The 23799-nt window shown below is 43.4% G+C and overlaps 1 protein-coding gene across 11 annotated transcripts in view; it reads left to right on the forward strand.

Annotated features, from left to right (window-relative positions):
• Positions 1 to 23799, forward strand: part of SEMA6D (semaphorin 6D) — a 575796-nt gene that overhangs the window by 520669 nt on the left and 31328 nt on the right. For 3 of the 11 annotated variants that reach the window (XM_040492592.1, XM_040492596.1, XM_040492598.1), the window contains exon 1: positions 318 to 1016. The exons of 1 other annotated variant lie outside the window; for it this stretch is intronic. The gene's annotated coding sequence lies outside the window, so the exon portion shown is untranslated. Of the gene's footprint in view, positions 1 to 317; positions 1017 to 1755; positions 1831 to 23799 lie in introns of those variants that run through there. 7 more of the 11 variants (XM_040492600.1, XM_040492597.1, XM_040492599.1 and 4 more) reach the window with 4 other exon arrangements.

Consider the following 23799-nt stretch of genomic DNA (forward strand, 5'->3'; position numbering starts at 1 on the left):
GCGCGCGCGCGCGCGTGTGTGTTGTCACTGGAGAGTTGATTTCTATTGCCAGCAGCTCTGTCCGCCTGCGGACGCGCAGCGGGCTGGAGAGGTTTGGCGGACCCGTCAAAACTGGCAATGGGGGAGGCCTAGGGGGAGGGGCACGTGGACTTGGAGACCCCCCCCTCCACTGTTCACCCCCCACCCGGGAACAAAAAAAGGGCGGAAGGAGGGGGGCAAGTAAAAGTTTCTTGCCAGGCAGCGCCGGCTCGGCGCTCCCCCGCACGCTATCAGTGGGAACCCGGGCTGCTCGGGTGCTCGGGCACGGCGTCTCCAGCCGGGGCGGGAGCCGCGCCGAGGCCGAAGAGCCGGCTGCGGACTCGGCCGCCCCCTTCCGCCCGCCGGCCCCGAAGCCGACGCCGGGACCATCGGGGTCGCGCAGCGCCCGCAAGGCTAGGAGGGGACCCGCAAGCATTCGCCTGCGCCCGTAGAGGGGGCGCAGCGCTGGCACCGAGACCCTAGCAGCTCACCGCGGAAGCCCGCTACCTGTCAGTGCGCCCCGGGCTCGGACGGCCCCCGGCAGCGCCTGGGGGCGGGGGCGGGGGCTCGGGTCCTCGGCCCCTCCAGCCCCCCAGCCCCCCGGGCTGCAGTCCGGAGGGCAGCCACTTCCCACCCGCCCTCTCCCTCTGCTGGCCGAGCGCGCCGCGGGCGGGCGCTGGGGCCCGGAGCTGCCCACAGCCCACCCCCCACCGCCCACCCGGCGCCCGGGTTTCTTCTGCCGGCCACTCTCCCCCGCAACTTTCCGTGCTTTGTTCTACGGCTGGAAATGATTTACGGAAGCGTCTTGGATAGGGTCTCCGCCAGGCGGCAAGAGCCCAGCGCTGAGATGTGTGACGTTCTCATCTACCCATCAATTATGGATGGAAACAAATAAGGAAGAGTCAATTTTGCATGAGCCCCTTCTCCGGCAGCGAGAGGCGTCCTGCAGCCGGGAGGGAGCCGCCGCTCGCGTCGGCAGGGGGATGGTGAGGAGGAAGGTAGGGAAACTTTTATTTCCCGTCTTGACAGCGATGATGTTTGTTCCTAGTCTGCAGAAACTGATACAGCAGCCGCCTTGGGTAATTTCGAAGGGCTTAAAGCTTGCTCTGTCGTGTGTAAGTGTTGGATTGAAATAAAAGGTCATAAAAGACTTGGTGTGGATGAGAACTGGGTTTTAAGAATTTCTTCTACTAAATCGACTCTCAGGACCACCTCTGTCAGGTGATTGTTTAAATACCGAACTTGTAAAGAGCTGAAATGTCATGGAACTAGAGGAAAATGAAGTAGCAGTATTAATTAAGGCATTAAAGGAGCTGAGGGTAGTACTCTGTTTCTGAGGTGACCAGTCAGCAACCCCAGTTGCCCTCACCAGTCTCAGGCGGGTGACTTTCACAGAAAGGACAGTAGATCGTTATTATAGATATATAGACTTTGTAAACAGTAATTGGACCTCATGCCCACCACTATGGACGGCTGCTTTCTCTTTAAAATAACGGTAGTGTTTCCAGTTACTTGGGAAAAGAAAGGTCTGGGGTAATTTTCCTAAGAACTTCTGGGTACTAAGAATCTTAAGTCTGCAGTAAAAAAAGTCTAGGTGCTTTTTTAAGGACTGTCCTTCCCTCTGCTTGTCCTTTGGAGTAGTAAAGTGGATTATTGTGTTTATTTCAAGGCTAAAGTCCTAGGGAAAGGTTTAGTACTTTTTTTTCTAAACTGTTTTCGTCTCTGTTCCTCGGAATAGGAGAAATACTTGTTTGGAGAAATTTTTCCAGGTTTCTTCCTTATAGAACTGAGAAAAACCTCAGACAGTTCAAGGTGAGGATTTCACTGTCCTTTTGGTAGTTTAAACAATAGGTTTTGATGCTGGTCTGTTCAAGTTGTTAAAAAATCCTATTGCTCTCTTAGGTGCTAACTCAGGAAATTAAGTTGTATGTAGTTCTGTTGAACTGACAGTGAGTGACAGGCATATTCTGTCAGGCTGACAAATATTACACAAACATTTACCCGGCTTAGGTAAATAGAAGTTGCCAAGTAAACTCTGAGATTTGGCCCCAGATTATCATGCATTTAAAACATCTTAAGGTAAATAAACTATTTACCTTAAGCCACAGCTGGGTTTTGTTTTTTATAGTTAGTGTCTGTGCTTTGATTTAGGTCCCTGGCTTGTGCTGTCAGAAAGACAGTTAAGTAAATAACCCTAGGATCTCCAAAATGTGTTGTTTAGCAAACCATTTTCTTCCATTAGCACGTTTAGTTAGATTAACAGCCAGTTACTGTTTCTTAGTGGATTCTGCAGAATATTGCTACCGGTCATCGCTTCTACCAGAGATGCTACATAGATTACCTTTTTTGAGGAACATTTCTGTGATGCAGGACAGTATGCCAGGAATATCGTGACTTCTCCATCACCAAACATCTGGTTAACTCCAGTTTGATTTCGATTTGTGGGCATTCTGCCCTCTTCCTTTTTTTTTCTTTCTGTCTTCTCTCTTTCTTTCGTTTTTTTTTTCCTTGTTTTTGTTTGTTTTTTGGTTTTTTTGGTGGGTTTTTTTGGTGCCCACTAATAGCACCATCTGGTCATGTCTCCCCTGGTTTGATGGATTTGAAAGATGCCTGTGATGTCAACCTATTAGTCCTTAGAGTGAGGGCAACTTAGAAATCCGGTGGACTTCAGTTCACTGGCCGCTTGCAGCGCAGGAAGGATCTGTCCAGTAACTGTGCTCTGGGTAACTGGGCCCCTGCATCCTTGTGTGGTGGTTTCTATTGCTTGAAAGGCACACAGGCAAGTAAGCAGGAACCAGAGCTTTGGTTCACAAAGATGCCCATCATTGTTAAGGACTTCTTGAAACTGGAGAAGTTCTTCACTTCTTGCTGCTCCATCATAATGAACGCTGGTAATTAGCTTAGTCATTGTTCTTGCATGTGAGTTTCACTAAGATACAAAGAGTGAAACATGTATCTGAAATGGGGTCATTTTTTACCCTTCTGATGCATTTTACACAGACTTAGGAGCCTGGCTGAGTGCCTAACCATTATTGGTGTCACCGTAGGAGGTGAACTCCCTCCCTCGCATATTGCAGGATAAAATATTACCTTTTATTTCAATTAATAGACTTTAAGGCTGCATATTCTAGGTTCATTTCTAGAGGAAGCAAGAGGTACTCGGGGTATGCCAGCCAGTCGGTGTTTATTGAGTACCTGTCATTTGCAAGGAGCTGTGCTAGCCAATGTTTCAACACCAGGTGAGGCAGACATGTTTCTGTATGTTCAACTTAAGTAAGAATGCAAAGAAATAGAGAATGGCAAAATGGATCCCTTGGCAAGAAATGGAAATATGCATCATTTTTTGAACCATGTTGTTTAATCCTAAAGATTCACACTAAGAATTCAACATCCTGTTAGTGTAGTTCACGAGTTGAAACTGTCATTAGAGCAGGAGAACTCATGTGAATGGAGACTGAGCATTGAAATCTACCAAAGCCAGTGTCTTAGGTTGCTGCTTATTTCATGAACGGCTGCCTACTTCTCGTTCGGGGGGAAAAAAGTGCTCTTTGATTTGTTCCCATGACACATAGAGAGAGTAAAATTCATAGGACTGTGTTAAGCATATCAGAACCCTCTTCAGTTGAGGTGGCTGTTCTTGGGCGGACTTTTTTGTCCTCAGACCTGACAACAGCTAATACGTGCAGCTGATACAAGTGGGGCTGCTTCTACTTCCCCTCGTCCAACAGGAAAACTAGGAAATGTCCTTGCTTTGAAAAGCGACCATTTATGTAACCAAGGGTGATCAAATCAGTGGTCCACATAGATACCACATGAGGTGGACTTATTTCTCAAACTTTTCGTTTCTATTAAGCTTTTGTTAGCTCACCCAGATTAGCATTTTAACAACCCTGAAGTGAACTTCTGCCATTCTCTCTACTTGGACACAGTGTGTAGATCATCCATCATCCTGTCCTTGGCTACAACAGGCTGCTGGCTCCATCACCATTTGGAGCTACACAGAATCCATCCGACTGTGAACAGCACAGCTGGCTACAGCAATTTTTTCTTCCACACCACTGGCAGCATTGTCTGGCTGTGGTAACTAAAGTTAACACCCAGAACGGGAAGTTTCCATTGTTTGGCAACCTGTGCTGGGCCCCTCGTCCAGTTCTGGGCACACACCTGCAGTAAGACTCTGCTGACTTGCAACGGTGCGCTCCACGTGAGCGAGGACGTGCCACAGCCTGGTACAGCCCAGAGCAAAGCCTCTTTGGGCTCGATACAATTACAGCACCAGAATTACAGAATTAGAAGGCTTTCAGACACCATTCTTCATTCACCGTCAGAGTGCAGTCTTTTGGAAAAAGGGAAGAACAGAATGAAAGTAGCCTTTGGCCCGTGACTCCAAATGACAGAAAACAGAAAAGGACTTTGTCAAAGTTCTTTGGAGAACTGAACATGTCATTGCTCCCTCCCTTTTCCCAAAGAGCATGTGATGTAACTCAATCTGGGGCCCATGTCTAATAGAACCCAGTGCTTTCTATCACCTTTTTTATTTTTATTTTTTGGCTTTCTTCTTTTTTCTAAGAAGATAACCTGTTACAGCAGTAATTGTTTGATACAACAAGAGTGACATGAGGTGGATACGTTTGTTAAGTTATGTTGCAAAACTTTAAAAACCAACTTTTATAATTGGAAGTACTGCTTTTATTTTTTTTTTTTTAATTTTTTTTTCAACGTTTATCTATTTTTGGGACAGAGAGAGACAGAGCATGAACGGGGGAGGGGCAGAGAGAGAGGGAGACACAGAATGGGAAACAGGCTCCAGGCTCCGAGCCCAGAGCCCGACGCGGGGCTCGAACTCACGGACCGCGAGATCGTGACCTGGCTGAAGTCGGACGCTTAACCGACTGCGCCACCCAGGCGCCCCTGGAAGTTCTGCTTTTAGAGTTTGATGTGAGAGGGGGAGACTGACTGGTATTTTGGTCAGGACAGTCTTCTCGCTTCTCTCCCTGATATTTGCTACTGAAATCAGCCACAGATCAGCTGGGATGATATGACGGTGATGAAGGTGATAGAGAAAGGGGAAGGGGGAAAACAGCAACAACCATAATACCTACCACTTCCTGTTAGTCTTGATCTTAATTACATTGTGTAACCTTCAATCAACGGCACTATGTGGGCTCTGTTATTATTTTCACTGCTTTATCTAAAAAGAAAACTCAGGGACCTGAGAAGTCAGGTCATTTTCCTGAGGCTGTACAGCAGGGAGGTAGGAGGTAGAGTCGGGATATGAACGTAGGTCTGCCTCACATGTCAGCCCACGCCCTTTAGTCACGACACTGAATTGTTTCTGGGAACATGGACCACGCTACTATTTTGTGACTCCCTGATATTTCTGACTTTTGTTTTCAACAAAAGAGTCCTACTTTGAGGGAGAAGTTTACACTGAATGAAATTATATGTACGGTGTGGCTATCCTCTTAAATTTTCACCTTGCTCTAAACTAAATCATATTGTTGCACTCTTCTTCCACTTTTATTCCTGGTGGCCAAATAATTATGACACTCTTCTTTTCAAGTGTCCTAGAACAGCATCTTCTTCTCCCGCCATTTTTCTCCATGGTAGGCTTTCCTGTCCAAGATTACAGTGGCATAGGACAAATGGCAGTATTCATCACTCTCCACCAAAAAAGTGAGTCTGCATCAGGGTGCAATTGACATTCATTTCCCTGATCTTGGCAGGTGAAGATCCATTATGTATCCCTGTCCCATTTCCCAGGAGTATTTATGGGCCCCATCAGCAAAGACAGTGAGAGGTGCAGCTGTTCACGCATTAGGGGCACCAGGATGGAAAGTGTATTATTGAAGCTTGACTATGTATTATATTGTAATACGCATTTTTCTTACTTATGGCTGCAGGAGAGTCCTTTTACCTATACAAGTAATCAGACACATTGTTGAGAAATTGTCACTGGTGCCTCAGCATTTCTCTGGTTGCCTTTTTTTTTTTTTTTCTTATTCAGGATTCCTATGGGAGGGAGAACAACAAATACACATTACCACTACACAGAATGCTGAAATTTAAGGTGTTCAACATATATTTACGGGAAAGAAATACGGGTTTTAAGAAGTTCAGTATGTTGGTACATGTATAATAAGGCCTCGGGAAGATCTGCAATTACTTAGCCTATTACTGGAGTCTGTATTTAAAAATAAAGTCAGGAATTTCTACTCAGACGAAGAACTGGCACATATGAACCAGAGCAGATGAAGCTCTTTGAGAAAATAACACTTCCATTCCCAGGAGCCGGCTGTCAGCAGACCAGAGACTGACTCCCCCCTGCGTCTGCATTGGCCTAGGCACCACTTGTCATTATAGGGGTCTCTGGAAGCTTTTTTGGTCTGCAGAGTTGTCTACACCTATCAGTAAGTCCCCAAACCTCCTCCCCTGGGTAATGGGTAGATCAAGTAAATAAATGTTTGAAAGCTACAGAAGGAGGAGAGGGAGGAGGAGAAGGAGGGGCAGAAGAAGGAATAAAGAATGTTGCAGTTGTTTCTGTTTTTGTCATTGCTGGGGTAACCATTTGTTCATTCAGTCATCTTTTAAGTGTCTGCTCTGACAAAGTAGGTGCCAGCGTGGGGAAATGGTTCAAAGAGGAACTGACACAGAGTTCCAGAGCTCAAGGGTCTTATTGAGTGGTATAGAAAAGACGAGGTGGACACATAGCCAAAATAAAATGGCGAGCATTGTAAGTGCCAGAAAACATGCACACAGACCTATGGAAATTGAGAGGAGTGAGAAGTTATTTCTGGCTAGGGTAGTCAGGGAAAGCTTTATGGAGCCACTGATATTTGAGCTGGTCCTTGAACTAGGTGGGATTTGGACAGGTGGACTGTGAGGGGCAGTGGGGGAGGTGGTGAGAGGGAGGGCATTCCAAGCATAGAGAACAGCTTAGGCAAAGGCCCTGGGGTGAGGGTGGGGGCAGGGATCTAGATCAGTTGTCCACATTTGAGTTATAACCTAGCACAGACTTGTCTTTCAGGTGTGAAGAGGCAGTTTGCCAGGCAATCCACAAATATTTATTGAGTATCTCTGGTCTACTCCTCTTAGCCATTCAGCAGATGGCCCCGCGGCTTAAGCCATCAGAATGAATGGGATCAATCTTGTGGCGATTCAGTAGACTGCTCTGTGATCAGTGCTAAAAACTCCCTATCAACTGCCAACTGGTTCAGTGTTGCACGAGAACATTGCAAGGGAAAATACGATTTTTGCCTCAAGATGGTTCCCCCCACGGGGTTGTGTAGCAGAGCCAAACTAGAAGGCTCCTGCCTCATTGGTTTCATCTTTTTTAACCTGAAATAACTCTAGACATAGACTCTATGAGGAATAGATTGCGTACATTTATGGGGAGGATTGGAGATGGGAAAGGGGGATATGGAGAGAGGAAGCTGAAGAGAGTAGAAATAGCATGAGCTGGACTCTAGGTGCTCAGTCCACCCTGCAGGTCCCATGAGGCTGGTTTGCCTGTTCATCCCTGAAAGGTAGCACAGCAAGTGATGTGCAACAAATATCTTAGTAAATGTGTCTATTGAGTTTAACATTTTATTACACTGCAGATGTAGCCTATCATGCCTGGTAAACTCTGCAAAAAATGAGGTTGGAGCTGACAGTTTTTTCCCAATAAAATGAAAACGTAGCAGTGAACAGTTTGGAAAGTTACTAATGCTTCCTTTTGGAAAATCTCATCCTCCAGAGACCCTGGGGTTTCAGCTCCACTTTCTGGGTCTGAGCTTTCAAGATAAACTCAGCCCCATCAGTGGCTGCCCACAACCCCACCTTTCCAGCTCCCTCCCCACCTCCCTTCTCCTATGCCCAGCCCTACTCCAAGATAGGCTGTTGGGTATGAGGGTTTCCAAGCCATCCTTAACCCCTCAAGTTAACATAAATTGTAATCAAACCACTTAACCACAGTTAAGTTTAATGGTGGAGGTGCTAAGCTTCATGGAAAGAAAGACGGGTCATTCAGTATAGTATAAGCATGCTTATTAGAACGCATAATAAAGGAAAAATAAAATGAAAACAATTACATTAGGGAATGATTAAGCCAATTACTTTGCCAAGAATTGTTCCAGCGGTTCAGTTTTCCTTGGTATATTTAAGTCTTTTACAAGCTAATAGTTACGTGACAGACAGTCTGAGAGAAGACTTAGGTCTAAAGAATCACTGCCAATGAAAGATCAATCAGAAATTATAAAATAGGTCAATGGGGAAAAAGGATTAAGCATATACAAGTTCAATATCAGGAACTTTTCAGGAATATTCCAGTGATATAAAGCAAAGAACCTGTTCAGTCAAATAATTAGTCTGGCTCCCACCCAGTTATTTTTTGAAGCCAAGGACACGCTGCCTCCCCCTGCATAAAAAGCACAGTTGCCTTCCAGACAGGACCTAAAATAAACTGGCCTGGCTCAACTGCGCTAATAATAGGAGCTAGCGCTTACTGTGTGCCATGGCGCTGTGCCCAGCACTCTAAATATGTTATCTAATTTAATCCTCAGGCTACCCCTGAGAGTATAGGACTGATAGGTAACCTCGAGCTAGCATCTACTGAGTGCTTACTGTGTGCCTGATACACTTTTAAGTGCATATACTAAATGATTTGATCAGCGTTCGTTGAGGGAGGTATGATTATTAATAATATCCTAGTTTTATACAGGAAACTGAAGGAAACTGAAGTCGGGGAGGTTAAGTAATTTTCCTAGGGTCAAACCCCAGGGGACTTAGATCCATGAGAAAGAGCATAGCAGGGTGTTTAACACCTTGAACTCTGGAGCCAGCCTGTCGGGTGTGAGTCCTGGCTGTGAGTCCTGGCTGTGTGACTGATCAGCTGTGATCTTGAGCAAATTATTTGACCTCTCTGAACCTCGGTGTCACCACATAAAAGGTGGCTGATGTTGGTAGTCCCCACCTGGAAGGGTTGTTGTGAGACCTAAATGAATTAATAGTTGAACAGCAGTTAGAATACCGCTTGGCAGGTAGTGAGTGCTATATAGACGTCAGTGTCTGTTAAACAAAAGTAAATGCAGTCTGGCTCCAGAGCCCATGCTTTTAGCCCTTATCCTGTGCTGTCTCTTCATAGGTGACTTTATCATATCTCTTAACTGATATAGAGACCTTGAGGCCAGTTTCACAACCAGCTACCCTCTACCCTCATGCACCATACTTGCTACAAATTCAGCCAGACTGGAAAGGAGAGTTTGGCTGGGGAGGTCCAGCAGCCTGGAGATTTAACCCAGACCTTGATGCCTGGTTGCATATCCCTGACCCTGATGTCAATCATTTCAGATTCATGATGGCAGAAATCTGGCTTCTACTGTTGATTGTTTTGAAGGCCGATACAGATGATTGGTATGTGTTCTGTGCTGGTTGCCCCCTGGGCTGATGAAAAGCTGAATAACACCCTGAAAATCTAGGCACCGTCCCAGACTATTCCTGTCATTACCCACATCTTCGATCTCTACCAGTGGTCCTCTCATCAGAATCACACATGGTTAACATGCAGATTCCCAGGGCCCCAGCACTAGGAGCTCTGTTCTGCTGGGTCTGGAGTCTGTTTGCAACCAACATCTCAGGTGACTCGCACCCTGCAGGCCCTTGACCATGCTTTGGGAAATGATGCTGTGGTGTGGCCAGAGCACGGATCCCCACCCCGACAAAGTGCTAGACTTCAAGTCTAGTGTTGGCAGGCCACTAGGTAGCAGATCTGAAACCTCTCCCCTACAGCACGGGAAGAATGGTGATGAGCCAGAGGCATCCCAGCTAGCTCATGAAAGAGTGAAGAAAGTTATAAAATCTGCTCAAAGCTAAAGAGGCTTTTTTCCCCCTAGTTGGCAAAAAAAAAAAAAAAAACAACTTCACAGTGAGCAGAAATTAAGAAAGAAAAAGGGCACTCACTTATTTCTGCTGACTGGCCTATATCATTTCATAAATGGAGTCCTAGGCCAGTATTCATAGCAACAGTTTTTGATTTAATGATAAACTGAGATAAGGGTAATCAAACTTCATGCTTCAGGGCATAAGGTGATTGCCTGCTGCGGTCAGGATGGAATTTTTTCCCCTGTGCTTTGCACAATTGACTAGATGCATTAGAGAGACTACTCAGGCTGCACTGGAGAGCTGGGGCTGGAGGCCCTAGTGAAAACTGCGCTGGGCGAGATCATATGGGAAATGGGCTGGTATGTGATGAATAACCCCACCATCCTTTGGCTTCATCATTTTTGTTTCATGTGAGGATTCTGCATACCATGACTGTGTATTTCTGTAAACCACATGATGAGATTGGGAGTGTACTATGTTTGGAATCAGATGACCTGTGGCCAACAGAGTGCTCTCTGAGTGACTGAAGAAAGCACTGTCCCCTCGGACCCTCAGTCTCCTCCTCTGTGGACTCACAATTATAATAAGCATCACATAAGACATCAGAGGTGAATGTGCTCCATAAAAGCCAGCTAAATGCTGCTCCTATGTAAGGTATTATTATGATAAAATGAATTACATTTTGTGGAATCACCATTTATTATAATCAGCAATATGTAAATCCCTAATCTACATGATGATATCAAATGCATAATCACAGTGTACATTCTTTGAGTTTTTAATCTGCCAAGCACTGAAGTGTTTTATTTATATTCTCTTAATGTAATCATCACATCAGCCCTTTGGGGCACATTATTTTTTATTCCCATTTTATAGATCAGGACACAGATGCTCGAGGAGCATCAGTTAGACTCCTATTGCTGTTGTAACAAATGATCACAAATTTAGATGCTTACAACAACACAACTGTATTACCTCACAGTTCTGGAGGTGAGAAGGCCCAGATGGGTTTCACTGGGCTAAAGCAGGACTGTGTTTCTTCGGCAGGCTCTAGGGGAGAAGCCATTTCCTTGTCTTTTCCACCTTCTAGAGGCTGCCTTCATTTCTTCACTTGTGGTCCCTTCCTCCAGCTTCAAAGCCAGCCATCCCTGACTCCGACTTCTCCTTCTATGGTCACATCTCTTTCTTGGATGTATGCCTCCCCCTTCCATCTTTTAAGGACCCTTCTGATTACATTGGGCCCACCCAGATAATCCAGGAAAATCTCCCTCTTTTAAGATCCTTTGCTTAATCACATATACAAAATCCCTCTTGCCGGGTAAAGCAGCCTCTTCACAGGTTCCAGGGATCAGGGTGTGGACGTCTTTGGGGAGAGGTTGGGACAATATTCTGTCTGCCACAGTTCAGTACCTCACTAGGAGATGGCAGAGGCAGTCAGAATTCATGCCCAAGCCTGTCTGACTTCAAAGCCCACCATCTCAGCTACTCACTATGAAACCTTCTTGAGTCGATCAATGGAAGAAACAGTAAAGTCATAGAACATAAGTGCTCAGGAGGGCCCTGTTACTTTTAGAATAATCAATTGGGGGCTTTTAAAAATAATCATTATAGTAGTAACAAAACAAAAGTTAACCATACTGATCTTCATGTCCTACTTTGTACTAAGCGTACTATACATAGCCTTTCATTTATTTTGTGTGAGTTTCAGTATTATTTACCTGATTAACTGCATTTACAGAGTCCCTGAATCAAGGTGTCTTCCATGGGATGATTGAATAAAGAAGAAGAATTTAGGGGACTAGAGGACAATTTTGGAGGATTGTAAGGAAGGTGTTTTAATGGGTTTACCAGACATCTATGGGCAAGGCACTGGCCTTGCTGCCCTTAGTTCTCTCATTAGAACAAAGTGAAGTAGAAATGGGCAGCACAGAGTCTAGAGAATCTCCAAGATTCTTTCTAGTAGCAGGACTCCTTAATGCTATATTAACTTTCATATTTTAATTACCTTGGTGGTAGGATCAAATCTATTGGTGATTTTTAAAAATGTGAATTCACTTCGTAAAGAGACACATTCTAAAAATGTGTCCGCAAAAAGAGACAGACACACAGATAGTCCAACTTTCAAATTTATTATCACCATTTATATTTTACAACACTTTGCTCTTTTCTTTTGGGATCACTTAAACTTCATCGCCGCTAATATAGTTTTTAGACTCAATTTTCAGGAATACATAGATAGTATTTTCAGGTAGCAGTAATTTCACTCATTCAGCTCTCAGGGGTTGATAAACTACCATTGCACAATTTCCCTGTAATTTCAGTTACATCCCTGAAGAGCCATCCCCCATTGAACATGTAGGACAGATAGGGCAAATGAGTTTCAAAGTAGAGAGCCAAACCTGACGGGTTGGTAGTGGCTGTTGCAGCTTGCGTTGTAGAAATTTGTGAGACTGCATCCAAGGTCAGAGAGAAAAGGAAAGCCTTGACTGATTAGTAAAATCTTCTGTGAAAAGGGTATGGTGAATGGCAGCCCCTTTACAGCAAATTTGCCGTCTTTGATTCAGTATTTTCTTTAGGGACACATATCTCCCTTGCAACACTCATAGTCACTAATGGTATCCATATAGGTTGATAAGTATTTAGTGCAGATGTCATCTGGCGTGATGTTGATGTCTCAGCTAGCCCCGAGAATAGAGCTTGAATTATCTGACCCATGAGAAGGAAAATAAGTAACTCCCAATGGGAAAGAAAACCTGGTAATGATTACTTTTCCCAGTTCTTGCCATTTGCTTTCTTTTGTTGCATATTCCCTCAGTAATGCCTGTGTGTAACGTTTTATGTGAAACATGTTTATGTTCAGCGTTTTAACATTTCAGACTCCAAAACGTGATAAATGATTGTGCCGCTACAGATAACACCCTCACCATAGGTATATAAACATGGACGTGTATAAAAATGGAACATCACCACACATGTACACAAACACATACAGAGATTTTAAATGATAACTTTCAAAGTCACGCAGACTAGGGTTGGAATCCTGCCCTATCTGCTAACTAGATGTGAGTAATTGGGTATATCATTAGTTTCTCTAATTCCTAGTTTCCTTTTGTGTTAAGTGGAGAAAATATCACTTAGCTTAGAGATGTGAAATCAATTAGAGATATCGCATGGAAATTGGCCAGAAGAGTCTAGAACATAATAGGTGTTAGTCATGTTGGGTTTGGCAACCAGTAACAGAAAATCCAACTCAAAGTTGCCTCAACAATGAGGACATGTGTATATTAAGTCACATTATAAGAAGTCATGAGACGGAGCGGCTCCAGGACTGGTAACTTCTTTGGTTCAATAATGTCATCAAAGACTCAGGTGCTTTCTGTGTTCTCTGCCATTCTCAGCCTGTCATCTTGTCCTTGGTGAGCTCTTTTCATATTCCCAATAAAACTGGCACATTCTATGTGAGTATCCAACAGATCAAGAGACCAAGTCTAACTAAGAAACCTTTCCTAGTAACACATTTCTCCTTGGTCTCTGTGGATAGAATCATTGACACCTTTTCATGGCTGAAGCCCAAAGTAGTCTTGGGCAGGGGGATGGGTCCACTGCAGTGGACTTAGATGGGGAAGACTTTCTTATCTACAGACACGTGAACAGAATCAGCATTTTGTTACAAACTGTGTTTGTATGTATACATTGTTATATATGCATAATGTGTACACACAGGGTCTATTACATAAACATATTCATGAGTGTGCTCAATCTATAAAACTTTGGTGTTTTGCCAAAAAATATTTTTCTGCCATTATTTGAAGATTTTGCATATCTAAAGCAGATTTTTTTATTTAACCAGTCTGGCAATTAAAAATTATAAAAGATATGACACCAGAGTACAATGCTACAAAATGTGGACAGAACATATACACAATGAATTTAAGGGGCATCTGAGTGATTTAGTCAGTTTAGTGTCTGCCTTCAGCTCAATTCATGATCTCACGGCTCTTGAGCTCAAGCCCATGTCAGGCTTTGTGCTGACAGCTCAGAGCCTGGAGCCTGCTGTGTCTCCCTCTCTCTCTGCCCCTCTCCCATCCATAGTTAACACCCTCTGTCTGTCTGTCTGTCTCTCTCTCTCTCAAAAATAAACATTAAACATTTTTAATAAAAAAATTAATTTGTTTTTGCTATGCTTCCACATTTTTCCTTTATTTCCCCCCATAGGTTGTTTTAAATAAGAAGTAAGATACCCTTGCCACTTTGAAATGTCATAATAAATACAAGCCATAATTATGAAGGCACCCTTATCACTTGAGAGGTAGATACAGAAACACTAACTATATTTTCTTCAATTCTGAGACATTTCATGATTTTATACTCACATTTTCTTATGGTTCCTACTTCGAAAAACCATTAGCCCCTAAATCTCTGTCAAGTTTCACGTGTTTCTGTTACACATTGTAAATCTGTATCTACTGAGGAAAGTTACCCACTTTTTTTTTTTTTTTTTAATCTCTCTTGTCCCTTAATGAAACAAATATACTACAAACCACCTGAGTGGAAATCTTAGCTTGGCTCTGAGCCTCCTTTCAGTCTGTACTGTTAACCTCTTTTCCCGGTATAGTCATGCAATAAATCAGTCCTAAGGCCCCATAAAATGTGGGCAAGGAGGCTCCTCCTTTACCTGCCTTTGTACAACTGATCTGCCTTTGTAGTAAGCTGAAAATTAACCGCCTAGATTTTCATTTCTGTTCACCAAAGTGAAACTTCACTCAGGCCTTATCAAATAAAAGTCTCATTCTTTCAAGTCAAGCAATAGCTCCTGTTCTGCTCTTCTCGGCATATCCAACCTGCACTATTTTCCTTTCAAAGAACAGTGAGTCTCCAGGAATCCAAATAGTCTAAGGTCAAATTCTGATTCCACCACTCAGCCTCTCAGAGCCTTGTTTTCCTCACTGGAAGATCAGGGTAATATATCTACCTCATAGAGATGTTATAGGGTCTTCTTCAGGAGGAAATATATTCAAAGCACTTGACATGATATCTGACATAATAAAAACTCAATATACTGTAGTAGTTTTATTGTTATTACTATTGTTTTTAAATCAAAGATGCCTGGCAATGTATGAAATATTCATATCTGAAGGGCTTGCAGATTTTGCACATGGGTAGGTTCCATAAAATATATCTGGACGGCTACTTCTAAAAGCAGAAAGAGAAAAAAAACCAAAACCATCCTGGTAGGAAGTTGGCGTTTGTCGAGCACATAATAGCACGGTAATGCCACCACCTGGGTGCATTGCCATTCACGTCCTGGACATAGATCTGGCAAGTTATCTGTATTGGGACTGGGAAGGTTTATTATGTTATGCGGTATTTTCAGATTATGAATTGTGACACTTAAATAATGGACCAAGCACTCGCAGTGACTTGCTGTATTAACTCAGCCTGACGCTGAGTCTTAGCCGTAGTCTCCAAGATGCATTCCTTCCCTCATTTCCTTATTCACTCATTCACTTCCCCACATGACAGATAATTTTGGAGCGTGTTCAGCATTCAAAGAGCCTTTCTTCCCTTTTGCCTTCCATGAGTCCAAGTCCAGTAAACAATTAAGTAACTGTACCCAGGGTCAGTTTCCTGGGTGTGTTACCTGTGCAGTCACACTTGGCCCCATGCCAAGAACACTCTGCTGTAGCCATCTTAAAATTCATAAAAAAATAAAATTTTTAATAAGGACCTCCATGTTTTCATTTTGCACCGGACTGGCCCCTGCAGATCATGTAGCCTGTCCTGATGGCTGCTTTTCAACAATGGCATTTGTTTTGTATTGATCTGAGTAGACGGACATGAGTTGTAAAGAGTCCTGGGCTCTGGCTCTGAGTTCCCGCTGCATCATCTACTCAGACAAACCATGTAATTTCCCTGGGCCTTGGTCCTTTCAGTTGTAAACTAAGGCAGAATAGACATGGCCTCCAGAGTCACTGCTGGCAATCCTCACACTTCAGTAGACTAAAATACTAGTATAAAATTATGTAAGGCCTGCATTTGGGTTGTAATTGTGATGATTACACTCTCAAGACTTCATATTAAGACATGGGGAGTATGGAAGCAAAAGAAACACAAAGTGGAAATCACAACTCCTTTTGAGAATTTGAGCTCTATAGCTGAATCCTTTGACCTCTAGACTAGGCCTACAAGCTTTTGGGTGGTTTTACAACATAAAATCAAATTCATTGAGATGGGCATTATTCTGCTCATTTCATTTGGATCTGTCCTTTCCTCTCTCTAGATTTTTATGCTGATATCCCAGAGGAGACTTAACTAACTCCAGTACTTTGGCTGCACTTAAAAAGAAACCTATATCTAAGGCCTTAAAATTCTAATGTATAAATGCCGGCATTCTTGAGAATTTTCTAATTTACTATCCAAGAAGTTTGGTATATTGCAGGGTGATAGCCAAAATATTTAGCCAGCCCTCTGGCATGGGTACTGACCAATTAAAACAGACTCCACAACGTGATACCAAGTGAATACCAGCTCAGGGTATATACCATGTAGTCTGACACTCAGTGTTAACTGTTAGAAAGGTACCACCATACTCAGGGTGGCCTGGATGTCTGCACAGACTCGGTCTCCCCAAGGTGTAAAAAATAAGGTACCGCTATGGAATCTACATTTCCTTAGTGTGAGAACCAAGATATCTTCTGGTTCAGTCATCCTGACATCTCTGAGAGCACAGTTACAAATCCCGTATTAAAACTTACAGCTATTTGGGGCTCCTGGGTGGCTCAGTCGGTTGAGCATCTGACTTCGGCTCAGGTCATGATCTCGCGGTCCGTGAGTTCAAGCCCCGTGTCGGGCTCTGTGCTGACAGCTCAGAGCCTGGAGCCTGTTTCGGATTCTGTGTCTCCCTCTCTCTGACCCTCCCCCGTTCATGCTCTGTCTCTCTCTGTCTCATAAATAAATAAACATTAAAAAAAATAAAAAAAAAAACTTACAGCTATTTAATGGCAAGCACAGACTTAAGATGCACTCCTGTTTGTGTGTTTATTTTTCATCAAGTTGAGGTCACCAGCAAATTGCAGTGAGTAAAGACATTTCAGAGAAAAACAGCCTCTAAATTAACTGAGATTCAGCGTCCTTGTTTTGAGATACAACTTCAGTTCTACCGGAAGCCACCTTCTACTTTAGTAAATTATAAATCACAAGACAAGTTGATGCTCCAAGTGTGTCTAATCACCCACCTAAACGTTTGCATCATCAAGTGGGCTTCTCCACTTCATAGGCACGCTGTTGGCCTGTTTGAGCGAAGAGATGGGGTCCGTCTGCAGGGTTAAAAGCCTGCAAACAACTCTGGTGTAAGACTAGCAGGAGCCAATTAAGATCAAAGCCACGATGCTTAGTGCTATGGATTTCATCACTTAAATTTTAAGGAGTTTTTCCTTTGGCCTTGATCAAGAAGTGTTAATGTAGATTCTTTTAAACAACTGAAATAGTTTAGGGCGTTTGTGTGTGTATGTGAGAGAGAGAGAGGTAATTTTTCTACGTTCAAGAGCTACAACTATCATGTCTTTAGGCCTCCTAAAATGTATCCAATTTAGGGGGTTGTGTATTTATTTACTTACTCTAATTTAACTTAACCTTATTTAATTTTATTTTCTCCTGATGGAAAACATCTTGACTTCTGCCTATTTTACTGTGTGCAATAGAGTGCTTCACTTAGAAGCCTTGGAACCAAATGGGAGCTCACATTTTAGCTCCCAAGAGATTTCTTCAGTCCTAATGGTTGGTGGAATGATGTGTTTACATTTGCATTAGCATTGAGTGGGCTGATTTGAAAAGGGCTGTAGAGAGAGCTGAAGTCTGACTTTCTTGTTGCTCTAACAGCTAGTGACAGAGGTACAGAATTATCCTTATCTGCCGTGGTATTTATTTTATGACTAAGAAAAATGGCTCAGTGTGACGAAATTCTGAAATAGATTCAGTGTTCCAGCAGCCACTTATCTCTAAGGTAAAATATATCAACAGTTCTGCTTGGAAATTAGTTTATAAAAACATGTACTTAATGTTTTGCTACACATTCAAATGAAAGTTAATCTAACGCTTAGATTGTCACTTGGTTGGATCACGGTGAAGGAAGGTGATGACTACACAGTGAGCAAGAAAGCTGGCAGAGAAAGTGTCCTTACTTCCTGCCACTCCACTCACAGGGCTTTAAGTGGAAATTTGGGATTTGAATGAGCCAGGTCTTCCTTCTCCACTTCCCTGTGCATGATTTTAGAGTCGAGAAAGGAGACCGTAATGCCAGTGTTTGAACCGTTGGGGTAAAAATGGTTTTGGCTTTAAATATCCAAGTACTCGATGGCAATCAGTTTTCCACTTGCTTTTGCTGGTGTACTTTTGACCACTAAGAAGTCGAAGCCAAGTTTTCTTTCTCCTGTGTGACTGTAATTCTTAATTTTTAATGCAAAAGACAATCACTGTATTACTAGCACCAAGAGAAGAGCAGTGATTTTGAATTGGCATGGATCTTTGTGAAAATTGGATTAAAGTTCACTCTAAAAATAGAAACTGTTGTTGCTGGTTTTATTTTGGCAGTTTATATTTTGAAAGTCTAGGAAGGGAAAAGTAGAAGGTTGGGAGGGGAGAGGAACAAAGCCAAAATTATAATGTGCTAATTTAACTTCAATTTCTGAATTACCTCCATTTTCTCTGACTGAACACCCAGAGTATAAATATGATACAAAATGATAGAGGACTTATTCTCTAGGAAGTCACTGCCTAAAATAAGCTGTTCTTCATGGGATCCAAGTATCAGTTCTTGGTTTTATTCAACAGAAGGGCAATAACCATCTTGACCACAATGGTCAATTAACTGCTTAATTGAGTTGGAGGGTAATTTTAATTTGTTTAATGGCTCGTCTCTCCATCCCACCTTCTTTAAATATTAAAAAAAACAAAGTTTTGTTTTTAAAAGGCAAAAATGCTGATACAAGCTATTATATAAACTACCTTCTTTATCTTTTCCATTTTAATATTTGCTTTATATGTATCTGTGTCTTTATAAAGTTGTAGCCAGTAGATTTACAGTTTTATATTCTGATTCTTTCCCCACTTAGTATTATTACATCATAAGCCAAGGATTGCTGGTCTTCCTTACTGTCATCTTAATGGTTGCATAATATTCCACAAGGCTGATGTAATATACTTTTGATATAATTTCTTCTCCATGTTTAGAAATTTAACCTGCTTCCAGTTTCTTCACCGTGATGAATAAGACTACAGTGAGCATCTTCCTCGATTAAGTTTCTTTATTTTTCCTTCTTTAGATTATTTACTTAGGATAAATCATTAGAGGTAAAATTACTGAGTCAAAGGTTAGTTTTTTCTAAATAGTTGTACTAAGTTACCTGCTATGTGCAATATATTGATTGAGATATATTGCAGTCCCAGCTTCACTAGCATTAAATAGTATCCTTTTTTCAAAAAAAAAAAAAAAAGCTAATTTAAGATAGTACCTCCTTGATATAATTTGCTTTTCTATGATTAATAACAAGAAGACATTATCTTAAGAGACTGGGACAAAACATCTTAGGGACAAGTTTTGTACTGCTTGACACATAGAAAAACAATCTGAAAATTGCTGCTGAGGAATTGTCATGGCGTCTGCATTCTGACCAAAGGCTCCCTCTGTTTCTGCAATACCGCCAGCAGTATCTTCTGCAATATATCTGACAGCTAGCTAATTTGAGTCTTTTGCTGGTCTAAGAGGAGAAAGCAAAGAAAGCAATATTTCAAGATAGACTACCTAGAAAAGATCCAGGAAGGGATTCTCACCTAAACATGGAGTTTACAAATTATCTAGCTGCATTAGAAACCGCCTCAAAACCAGGTGTTTAAAACAAAAACAATCAAGGAGCACCTGGCTGGCTCAGTCGGTGGAGCATTCTCCTCTTGATCTTGGGGTCATGAGTCCCAGCCCCACGTCGGGCACAGCATTGACTAAAAAAAAATCATTTATTTGACTCATGGATCTGCTTTTTGGAAGACACTGCTCTGCTCCACGTAGCATCGTCTGGGATGGCTCAACCAGGGGCTGTAGGATCCAGTTCTGAGACAGCCCATTCACATGGGGCCCAGTGGTGTTACTCTTCAGCAGGAAGTTCAGCAAGGACTGGCCTGAGTTCCTCATTATAGGGGCCTTCTCCACGAGCAGCTTGGGCCTCCTCATACAATGGTGACTGGTCAACATCAAGTATCTGAAGAAATCGGAAGTGGAAGGTGCCCATTTATTACGTCCTGGGCCCAGAAACTGGCACATCACTTCTAGCATATTCCATTATTCAAGTAGTCATATGCCAGATTCAAGGGGAGGAGATATATATATATATCTCCACTTCTAAATGGGAACAGTGTAAAAATATTTGGTTGCCATGTTTTTAAACTGCTATACCGAATTTCTAACCCTTTGAGAGGTTGAAAATCTAGATACTTGGAACATCGCGGCCTGGGATGTATTGTAGCAGGAATTCCCACTCCCTACTTTTCAGAATTCCTCAGGAGTGAGATCTCCATTGACCCCATTTACCTGTCCCCCAAGGAATTCAGCCCAGCATCTCTTGGACTAACATTTCTGCTACTGGGAATCTAGCAGTATTCCTTCTATTACGCAGCCTTCTTCAGGAAGCCAGGTCTCAGCGCTATTAATCATCGGTTGTCAGGGCTCTTTTCTATTAAGATAGATATTAGAGATGGGCTTGAGTGTGTGATGTGTCTCCAGAAGAATAATGACATTAAATATATTTGGTGCATTTATACTGGCAAAATGCTTAACTTCTAATGTGCCGACAGCCATCTTTATGAGGATCTTGCCTGATTGCTGAGTGGTTGACTTAGGTGTTTCCATTACTAGTACCACGAAAAGGGAAATTATTTGAAGTCAGTTTCTTTGTCCAGTCTTCCAAAGAATAATACAAGGGAGAATTTGGAACTGAAATCTCTAGAGTTTATATGCAGAAAAGATTAGATTATCACAGGGCAGGGAACAGAGCAGAGAGAAAACAGAGTGATGCTAATAATAATACCAACAGCAATACAGCAATAACCATGCTAATAGCTAGTACTCACTGCGTTTATTCACCAGGCAGTTCTAAAGGTTCGCTGTATATTAAGCCTACAACCCTCAGAACAATCCTTTAGGGTAAGTGGAATCATTTTCTATTTTCAGAGATGCAAGGTTAAGTAATTTTTCCAAGGTCACACATCTAGTGGGTGGTGGAGCCAGAATATTTTTCAAATGTGTTTCCTCGTTGGATTGTATAAGAAGATTTCTTCTCAGGAGTGGTGAAAAGATGGACCGTCGTCCCGTTGCTCTTTCCTTGGGTTCCATGCAGTGACAGCGCATTTCCAGCCATTTTACGGGGCTGAAGTGGGAGGTGGGTGAGAACTTCCCCTTTGATGTCCTCTTATTGGTCCTTGAAGACAGAAACTTGAAAAGCGGACAAGCTCTCTAGAGGCAGAGACTACCTTGCCCCGTGCCTCCCCCTCACATCTGCTCCGCCTGGCCTGCCAGACATGTAAAGGAACAGGTTCCCAAGCGAGGCTTTCTTGAGCTTTGAAGGACCCGGGAGCAAAGAGGCCTTCCACCTTCCATCAGGCCTTCCGCCCTAGTCTATGCGTACACAAGAGCACCCGAACAGGGAGATTCCCTGGCCCCGGAGGCGGGTCCCTGCTGCATCCCTGCTGTGGCATCCTTGGAAACAACTGAAAGACTGCTGATTATGTCAAGGATGGTAGGGAAGTGGCCTCTCACTGCTTCAACGGTGGAGACAGGGGGAAGAGGTGGAAGCCAGCTCCCAAGACTTAGGGAGGCAGGATCTTGGCTCTCGTCCTGCATGAAAGTCCTCTTACTATTTTATGTTTTTCACAGAACCTTTATTTGCTACCATTACCTGCTATGTCATCAGGCTGAAAGAAGGGATGCAAGGGAAATAATGCAGTCCATATCTTAAAACAACAATGATATGGGGCGCCTGGGTGGCGCAGTAGGTTGAGCGTCCGACTTCAGCCAGGTCACGATCTCGTGGTCCGTGAGTTCGAGCCCCGCGTCGGGCTCTGGGCGGATGGCTCGGAGCCTGGAGCCTGTTTCCGATTCTGTGTCTCCCTCTCTCTCTGCCCCTCCCCCGTTCATGCTCTGTCTCTCTCTGTCCCAAAAATAAATAAACGTTGAAAAAAAAAATTTTAAAGAAAAAACAACAATGATAAAATCAAGCTAAAGATAGGTATTTTTCTTTTCTTAGCAAATTACAAATGCCTCTTCTCTCCTCTCCTGTCCATTTCTTCTGACGTACCTTTTCCTGGTGTAGTGATTAAGACCACAGACTTTGGAGTCAAACTGACTTAAGCCCCGCCTATGTAGTTTTGGGACTGAAGGCCGACTGCCTCTTTATTTCCTCATCTGCCAATTTGGAGAAATAGCAGCAGCATCCTAGGGGGCGCTGAGCACAATGTCTCTTGCCTCCTTAGCATTCATCCATGGCTTGTCATGATCATTACGGCCTCCACTTCTCCAGCCTCCAGCTTGTGCAGAGTACACAGGACCCCAGGCGCATCGCCTGTAAACCGAAGGAGTATGTTATCGATGGCCACCTTTGCTCTCTTAGTGGGGCGGGCGTGGGCAGTATCTCATGTACTGGCATACGAGCTTATTTCCACCAAGAAGTCCTACATCCTGCTTCCAGGAACTCACAGTCTAATCAGAAAGGGAGCAAGAAGGTGGCCAGTGCTACCCACCATGGCAAATCCATAGTTGAAATGGATGGGGTGTTGTGAAAGGAGACTAGAGAGAGATGGAAAGCGGCCCGAACCGGTGATGGGCCCTAAGGGATGATTAGGAACTTGCCAGTCAGAGCATCCTCACTCGGAAGGCATTCTGGGTCCAGAGAACAGCAGGAGCAAAGGGCAGGAGGCCCCGAAGGCCGGCCACTCGAGGAGCAGCTGCATCTGTGGAATGAGGAATGTTCATATTGATTTGAGCCAAAGCGTAAGCGATGTCAGTATACCGTGCTGATGCAGACTGCAACTAAATAAAGCACCGATAATAATACTACTTCTTCACACTTGTATAGCACCTTTACAGTCTACAAGGTATTTTTACTTCCATTTTCTCACTTGTCCCTTTAAAAAACTGTGGCGAGGCAGTCAGCAGCAATGCTCCCTAAGCTCCTCTCAGAAGAGGTGACAGAGCTGGCCTGGGAGCGTGGGAGGGCACGGAAGCCCACGCTGCTGGGGCCCCTTCTGTCCAGCCCTCAGGTGCTCCACAGCGCCCTTGTTTCCTCCCCCCCCTTGGGAGGTTGGGGTCTCAGAAAGACACAGGAAGCAGAGAAGGTGGTACAGGCTCTTTTGAGATACAGCTTAGGGCCTGGGAACCTTTGATCAGAATGCCTCTGAAAAGCAGTCTCCCCACCCACATTGGAGTGAGGATTGTGCCTGTATTAATGGCCTCCTCTTCTTGGGTCCCCATTACCCCAAAGGCTCTCTGGGACCTTCAGCATGTGCAACAGGAAAGAGGCAGCATTCCCTCTCTCCCCAGCTTGGAAGAGACACAACTTGGGAAGAAACCTACAGGTCCCTCCTGTTTGCTTTCCCTCAGTCCTGGTAGAGTTCTTTGTCTATGCTTTTTATAACCCCTCTTTGTCCCTGTATCCTTTACATAAAAGACCCCCAAACCTTCCACCTTCCTGGTTTTACAATTATTTTTACCAAGGAGCTGCAAGTCTGTAATAAGGGTAAGTGGTGAAAAGGAAAGTCAGCCACACTTTTCTCTCCAAAAGTAATTAGACTAATTTCCATCAATCTTTCTTCTGTAATGTTCAGCCTGTTTGCATGTGGTAAGCAACACTGTGTGTGTGTGTGTGTGTGTGTGTGTGT

Source organism: Herpailurus yagouaroundi, unplaced genomic scaffold, assembly GCF_014898765.1.
Source record: "Herpailurus yagouaroundi ecotype Mexico unplaced genomic scaffold, PumYag 184, whole genome shotgun sequence".
Taxonomy (NCBI): Eukaryota; Metazoa; Chordata; class Mammalia; order Carnivora; family Felidae; genus Herpailurus; species Herpailurus yagouaroundi.